Below are 8401 nucleotides of genomic sequence, written 5' to 3'. Positions count from 1 at the left end.
CGTTAAATACTCCCGCCATTCATGCGCAGATTATTTATACGTAGGTAAATATCCCACTAGTCGTACACCACGAACGACGAAACGATACCCCGCCGGCAATTCTGCGCAACGGCCGAAGAAACACTACGCCGCTGGCACTTGCACACAATTCGACTCAGCAATCCGGAGCGACACGAACGGGGACTTAGAATTTTTTCGCTCGGGCTCCGGAGCGACACGAACGGGGACTTAGAATTTTTTCGCTCGGGCTCCGGAGCGACACGATCGCTCCGTTATTCTACGTTCTCTCGGTCCACGGGCATCAGAGAGCAAAACAGCCTAATAGTTTTAGAGTGCCTCAACGATCAGGAATATGGATCTAACGTTCTCGTTTCGAACCGACGACTTTCGGTTCCGGAGCGACACGAACGCTCCATGATTCTCGATTATCTCGACACAGGTAAGAGACAGAGGAGAACAAGTGTATGGTTTTAGAGAGCCACGAGCACCAGGAATAAGGATCTACCGTTGTCCTTTCGTTCCGTCGACATTCGGTTCCGGAGCGACACGAACGGGGACTTAGAATTTTTTCGCTCGGGCTCCGGAGCGACACGATCGCTCCGTTATTCTACGTTCTCTCGGTCCACGGGCATCAGAGAGCAAAACAGCCTAATAGTTTTAGAGTGCCTCAACGATCAGGAATATGGATCTAACGTTCTCGTTTCGAACCGACGACTTTCGGTTCCGGAGCGACACGAACGCTCCATGATTCTCGATTATCTCGACACAGGTAAGAGACCGAGGAGAACAAGTGTATGGTTTTAGTGAGCCACGAGCACCAGGAATAAGGATCTACCGTTGTCATTTCGTTCCGTCGACATTCGGTTCCGGAGCGACACGAACGGGGACTTAGAATTTTTTCGCTCGGGCTCCGGAGCGACACGAACGGGGACTTAGAATTTTTTCGCTCGGGCTCCGGAGCGACACGATCGCTCCGTTATTCTACGTTCTCTCGGTCCACGGGCATCAGAGAGCAAAACAGCCTAATAGTTTTAGAGTGCCTCAACGATCAGGAATATGGATCTAACGTTCTCGTTTCGAACCGACGACTTTCGGTTCCGGAGCGACACGAACGCTCCATGATTCTCGATTATCTCGACACAGGTAAGAGACAGAGGAGAACAAGTGTATGGTTATAGAGAGCCACGAGCACCAGGAATAAGGATCTACCGTTGTCATTTCGTTCCGTCGACATTCGGTTCCGGAGCGACACGAACGGGGACTTAGAATTTTTTCGCTCGGGCTCAGGAGCGACACGAACGGGGACTTAGAATTTTTTCGCTCGGGCTCCGGAGCGACACGAACGGGGACTTAGAATTTTTTCGCTCGGGCTCCGGAGCGACACGATCGCTCCGTTATTCTACGTTCTCTCGGTCCACGGGCATCAGAGAGCAAAACAGCCTAATAGTTTTAGAGTGCCTCAACGATCAGGAATATGGATCTAACGTTCTCGTTTCGAACCGACGACTTTCGGTTCCGGAGCGACACGAACGCTCCATGATTCTCGATTATCTCGACACAGGTAAGAGACAGAGGAGAACGAGTGTATGGTTTTAGAGAGCCACGAGCACCAGGAATAAGGATCTACCGTTGTCCTTTCGTTCCGTCGACATTCGGTTCCGGAGCGACACGAACGGGGACTTAGAATTTTTTCGCTCGGGCTCCGGAGCGACACGATCGCTCCGTTATTCTACGTTCTCTCGGTCCACGGGCATCAGAGAGCAAAACAGCCTAATAGTTTTAGAGTGCCTCAACGATCAGGAATATGGATCTAACGTTCTCGTTTCGAACCGACGACTTTCGGTTCCGGAGCGACACGAACGCTCCATGATTCTCGATTATCTCGACACAGGTAAGAGACAGAGGAGAACAAGTGTATGGTTATAGAGAGCCACGAGCACCAGGAATAAGGATCTACCGTTGTCATTTCGTTCCGTCGACATTCGGTTCCGGAGCGACACGAACGGGGACTTAGAATTTTTTCGCTCGGGCTCCGGAGCGACACGAACGGGGACTTAGAATTTTTTCGCTCGGGCTCCGGAGCGACACGATCGCTCCGTTATTCTACGTTCTCTCGGTCCACGGGCATCAGAGAGCAAAACAGCCTAATAGTTTTAGAGTGCCTCAACGATCAGGAATATGGATCTAACGTTCTCGTTTCGAACCGACGACTTTCGGTTCCGGAGCGACACGAACGCTCCATGATTCTCGATTATCTCGACACAGGTAAGAGACAGAGGAGAACAAGTGTATGGTTTTAGAGAGCCACGAGCACCAGGAATAAGGATCTACCGTTGTCCTTTCGTTCCGTCGACATTCGGTTCCGGAGCGACACGAACGGGGACTTAGAATTTTTTCGCTCGGGCTCCGGAGCGACACGAACGGGGACTTAGAATTTTTTCGCTCGGGCTCCGGAGCGACACGATCGCTCCGTTATTCTACGTTCTCTCGGTCCACGGGCATCAGAGAGCAAAACAGCCTAATAGTTTTAGAGTGCCTCAACGATCAGGAATATGGATCTAACGTTCTCGTTTCGAACCGACGACTTTCGGTTCCGGAGCGACACGAACGCTCCATGATTCTCGATTATCTCGACACAGGTAAGAGACAGAGGAGAACAAGTGTATGGTTTTAGAGAGCCACGAGCACCAGGAATAAGGATCTACCGTTGTCATTTCGTTCCGTCGACATTCGGTTCCGGAGCGACACGAACGGGGACTTAGAATTTTTTCGCTCGGGCTCCGGAGCGACACGAACGGGGACTTAGAATTTTTTCGCTCGGGCTCCGGAGCGACACGATCGCTCCGTTATTCTACGTTCTCTCGGTCCACGGCCATCAGAGAGCAAAACAGCCTAATAGTTTTAGAGTGCCTCAACGATCAGGAATATGGATCTAACGTTCTCGTTTCGAACCGACGACTTTCGGTTCCGGAGCGACACGAACGCTCCATGATTCTCGATTATCTCGACACAGGTAAGAGACAGAGGAGAACAAGTGTATGGTTTTAGAGAGCCACGAGCACCAGGAATAAGGATCTACCGTTGTCATTTCGTTCCGTCGACATTCGGTTCCGGAGCGACACGAACGGGGACTTAGAATTTTTTCGCTCGGGCTCCGGAGCGACACGAACGGGGACTTAGAATTTTTTCGCTCGGGCTCCAGAGCGACACGATCGCTCCGTTATTCTACGTTCTCTCGGTCCACGGGCATCAGAGAGCAAAACAGCCTAATAGTTTTAGAGTGCCTCAACGATCAGGAATATGGATCTAACGTTCTCGTTTCGAACCGACGACTTTCGGTTCCGGAGCGACACGAACGCTCCATGATTCTCGATTATCTCGACACAGGTAAGAGACAGAGGAGAACAAGTGTATGGTTTTAGAGAGCCACGAGCACCAGGAATAAGGATCTACCGTTGTCCTTTCGTTCCGTCGACATTCGGTTCCGGAGCGACACGAACGGGGACTTAGAATTTTTTCGCTCGGGCTCCGGAGCGACACGAACGGGGACTTAGAATTTTTTCGCTCGGGCTCCGGAGCGACACGATCGCTCCGTTACTCTACGTTCTCTCGGTCCACGGGCATCAGAGAGCAAAACAGCCTAATAGTTTTAGAGTGCCTCAACGATCAGGAATATGGATCTAACGTTCTCGTTTCGAACCGACGACTTTCGGTTCCGGAGCGACACGAACGCTCCATGATTCTCGATTATCTCGACACAGGTAAGAGACAGAGGAGAACAAGTGTATGGTTTTAGAGAGCCACGAGCACCAGGAATAAGGATCTACCGTTGTCCTTTCGTTCCGTCGACATTCGGTTCCGGAGCGACACAAACGGGGACTTAGAATTTTTTCGCTCGGGCTCCGGAGCGACACGAACGGGGACTTAGAATTTTTTCGCTCGGGCTCCGGAGCGACACGATCGCTCCGTTATTCTACGTTCTCTCGGTCCACGGGCATCAGAGAGCAAAACAGCCTAATAGTTTTAGAGTGCCTCAACGATCAGGAATATGGATCTAACGTTCTCGTTTCGAACCGACGACTTTCGGTTCCGGAGCGACACGAACGCTCCATGATTCTCGATTATCTCGACACAGGTAAGAGACAGAGGAGAACAAGTGTATGGTTTTAGAGAGCCACGAGCACCAGGAATAAGGATCTACCGTTGTCATTTCGTTCCGTCGACATTCGGTTCCGGAGCGACACGAACGGGGACTTAGAATTTTTTCGCTCGGGCTCCGGAGCGACACGATCGCTCCGTTATTCTACGTTCTCTCGGTCCACGGGCATCAGAGAGCAAAACAGCCTAATAGTTTTAGAGTGCCTCAACGATCAGGAATATGGATCTAACGTTCTCGTTTCGAACCGACGACTTTCGGTTCCGGAGCGACACGAACGCTCCATGATTCTCGATTATATCGACACAGGTAAGAGACAGAGGAGAACAAGTGTATGGTTTTAGAGAGCCACGAGCACCAGGAATAAGGATCTACCGTTGTCATTTCGTTCCGTCGACATTCGGTTCCGGAGCGACACGAACGGGGACTTAGAATTTTTTCGCTCGGGCTCCGGAGCGACACGAACGGGGACTTAGAATTTTTTCGCTCGGGCTCCAGAGCGACACGATCGCTCCGTTATTCTACGTTCTCTCGGTCCACGGGCATCAGAGAGCAAAACAGCCTAATAGTTTTAGAGTGCCTCAACGATCAGGAATATGGATCTAACGTTCTCGTTTCGAACCGACGACTTTCGGTTCCGGAGCGACACGAACGCTCCATGATTCTCGATTATCTCGACACAGGTAAGAGACAGAGGAGAACAAGTGTATGGTTTTAGAGAGCCACGAGCACCAGGAATAAGGATCTACCGTTGTCCTTTCGTTCCGTCGACATTCGGTTCCGGAGCGACACGAACGGGGACTTAGAATTTTTTCGCTCGGGCTCCGGAGCGACACGAACGGGGACTTAGAATTTTTTCGCTCGGGCTCCGGAGCGACACGATCGCTCCGTTATTCTACGTTCTCTCGGTCCACGGGCATCAGAGAGCAAAACAGCCTAATAGTTTTAGAGTGCCTCAACGATCAGGAATATGGATCTAACGTTCTCGTTTCGAACCGACGACTTTCGGTTCCGGAGCGACACGAACGCTCCATGATTCTCGATTATCTCGACACAGGTAAGAGACAGAGGAGAACAAGTGTATGGTTTTAGAGAGCCACGAGCACCAGGAATAAGGATCTACCGTTGTCATTTCGTACCGTCGACATTCGGTTCCGGAGCGACACGAACGGGGACTTAGAATTTTTTCGCTCGGGCTCCGGAGCGACACGAACGGGGACTTAGAATTTTTTCGCTCGGGCTCCGGAGCGACACGAACGGGGACTTACAATTTTTTCGCTCGGGCTCCAGAGCGACACGATCGCTCCGTTATTCTACGTTCTCTCGGTCCACGGGCATCAGAGAGCAAAACAGCCTAATAGTTTTAGAGTGCCTCAACGATCAGGAATATGGATCTAACGTTCTCGTTTCGAACCGACGACTTTCGGTTCCGGAGCGACACGAACGCTCCATGATTCTCGATTATCTCGACACAGGTAAGAGACAGAGGAGAACAAGTGTATGGTTTTAGAGAGCCACGAGCACCAGGAATAAGGATCTACCGTTGTCATTTCGTTCCGTCGACATTCGGTTCCGGAGCGACACGAACGGGGACTTAGAATTTTTTCGCTCGGGCTCCGGAGCGACACGAACGGGGACTTACAATTTTTTCGCTCGGGCTCCAGAGCGACACGATCGCTCCGTTATTCTACGTTCTCTCGGTCCACGGGCATCAGAGAGCAAAACAGCCTAATAGTTTTAGAGTGCCTCAACGATCAGGAATATGGATCTAACGTTCTCGTTTCGAACCGACGACTTTCGGTTCCGGAGCGACACGAACGCTCCATGATTCTCGATTATCTCGACACAGGTAAGAGACAGAGGAGAACAAGTGTATGGTTTTAGAGAGCCACGAGCACCAGGAATAAGGATCTACCGTTGTCATTTCGTTCCGTCGACATTCGGTTCCGGAGCGACACGAACGGGGACTTAGAATTTTTTCGCTCGGGCTCCGGAGCGACACGAACGGGGACTTAGAATTTTTTCGCTCGGGCTCCGGAGCGACACGATCGCTCCGTTATTCTACGTTCTCTCGGTCCACGGGCATCAGAGAGCAAAACAGCCTAATAGTTTTAGAGTGCCTCAACGATCAGGAATATGGATCTAACGTTCTCGTTTCGAACCGACGACTTTCGGTTCCGGAGCGACACGAACGCTCCATGATTCTCGATTATCTCGACACAGGTAAGAGACAGAGGAGAACAAGTGTATGGTTTTAGAGAGCCACGAGCACCAGGAATAAGGATCTACCGTTGTCCTTTCGTTCCGTCGACATTCGGTTCCGGAGCGACACGAACGGGGACTTAGAATTTTTTCGCTCGGGCTCCGGAGCGACACGAACGGGGACTTAGAATTTTTTCGCTCGGGCTCCGGAGCGACACGAACGGGGACTTAGAATTTTTTCGCTCGGGCTCCGGAGCGACACGATCGCTCCGTTATTCTACGTTCTCTCGGTCCACGGGCATCAGAGAGCAAAACAGCCTAATAGTTTTAGAGTGCCTCAACGATCAGGAATATGGATCTAACGTTCTCGTTTCGAACCGACGACTTTCGGTTCCGGAGCGACACGAACGCTCCATGATTCTCGATTATCTCGACACAGGTAAGAGACAGAGGAGAACGAGTGTATGGTTTTAGAGAGCCACGAGCACCAGGAATAAGGATCTACCGTTGTCCTTTCGTTCCGTCGACATTCGGTTCCGGAGCGACACGAACGGGGACTTAGAATTTTTTCGCTCGGGCTCCGGAGCGACACGATCGCTCCGTTATTCTACGTTCTCTCGGTCCACGGGCATCAGAGAGCAAAACAGCCTAATAGTTTTAGAGTGCCTCAACGATCAGGAATATGGATCTAACGTTCTCGTTTCGAACCGACGACTTTCGGTTCCGGAGCGACACGAACGCTCCATGATTCTCGATTATCTCGACACAGGTAAGAGACAGAGGAGAACAAGTGTATGGTTATAGAGAGCCACGAGCACCAGGAATAAGGATCTACCGTTGTCATTTCGTTGCGTCGACATTCGGTTCCGGAGCGACACGAACGGGGACTTAGAATTTTTTCGCTCGGGCTCCGGAGCGACACGAACGGGGACTTAGAATTTTTTCGCTCGGGCTCCGGAGCGACACGATCGCTCCGTTATTCTACGTTCTCTCGGTCCACGGGCATCAGAGAGCAAAACAGCCTAATAGTTTTAGAGTGCCTCAACGATCAGGAATATGGATCTAACGTTCTCGTTTCGAACCGACGACTTTCGGTTCCGGAGCGACACGAACGCTCCATGATTCTCGATTATCTCGACACAGGTAAGAGACAGAGGAGAACAAGTGTATGGTTTTAGAGAGCCACGAGCACCAGGAATAAGGATCTACCGTTGTCCTTTCGTTCCGTCGACATTCGGTTCCGGAGCGACACGAACGGGGACTTAGAATTTTTTCGCTCGGGCTCCGGAGCGACACGAACGGGGACTTAGAATTTTTTCGCTCGGGCTCCGGAGCGACACGATCGCTCCGTTATTCTACGTTCTCTCGGTCCACGGCCATCAGAGAGCAAAACAGCCTAATAGTTTTAGAGTGCCTCAACGATCAGGAATATGGATCTAACGTTCTCGTTTCGAACCGACGACTTTCGGTTCCGGAGCGACACGAACGCTCCATGATTCTCGATTATCTCGACACAGGTAAGAGACAGAGGAGAACAAGTGTATGGTTTTAGAGAGCCACGAGCACCAGGAATAAGGATCTACCGTTGTCATTTCGTTCCGTCGACATTCGGTTCCGGAGCGACACGAACGGGGACTTAGAATTTTTTCGCTCGGGCTCCGGAGCGACACGAACGGGGACTTAGAATTTTTTCGCTCGGGCTCCAGAGCGACACGATCGCTCCGTTATTCTACGTTCTCTCGGTCCACGGGCATCAGAGAGCAAAACAGCCTAATAGTTTTAGAGTGCCTCAACGATCAGGAATATGGATCTAACGTTCTCGTTTCGAACCGACGACTTTCGGTTCCGGAGCGACACGAACGCTCCATGATTCTCGATTATCTCGACACAGGTAAGAGACAGAGGAGAACAAGTGTATGGTTTTAGAGAGCCACGAGCACCAGGAATAAGGATCTACCGTTGTCCTTTCGTTCCGTCGACATTCGGTTCCGGAGCGACACGAACGGGGACTTAGAATTTTTTCGCTCGGGCTCCGGAGCGACA

This window comes from Calliopsis andreniformis, unplaced genomic scaffold (genome assembly GCF_051401765.1).
Source record: "Calliopsis andreniformis isolate RMS-2024a unplaced genomic scaffold, iyCalAndr_principal scaffold0445, whole genome shotgun sequence".
NCBI lineage: Eukaryota > Metazoa > Arthropoda > Insecta > Hymenoptera > Andrenidae > Calliopsis > Calliopsis andreniformis.
Note: the sequence above shows the minus strand (reverse complement) of the source record.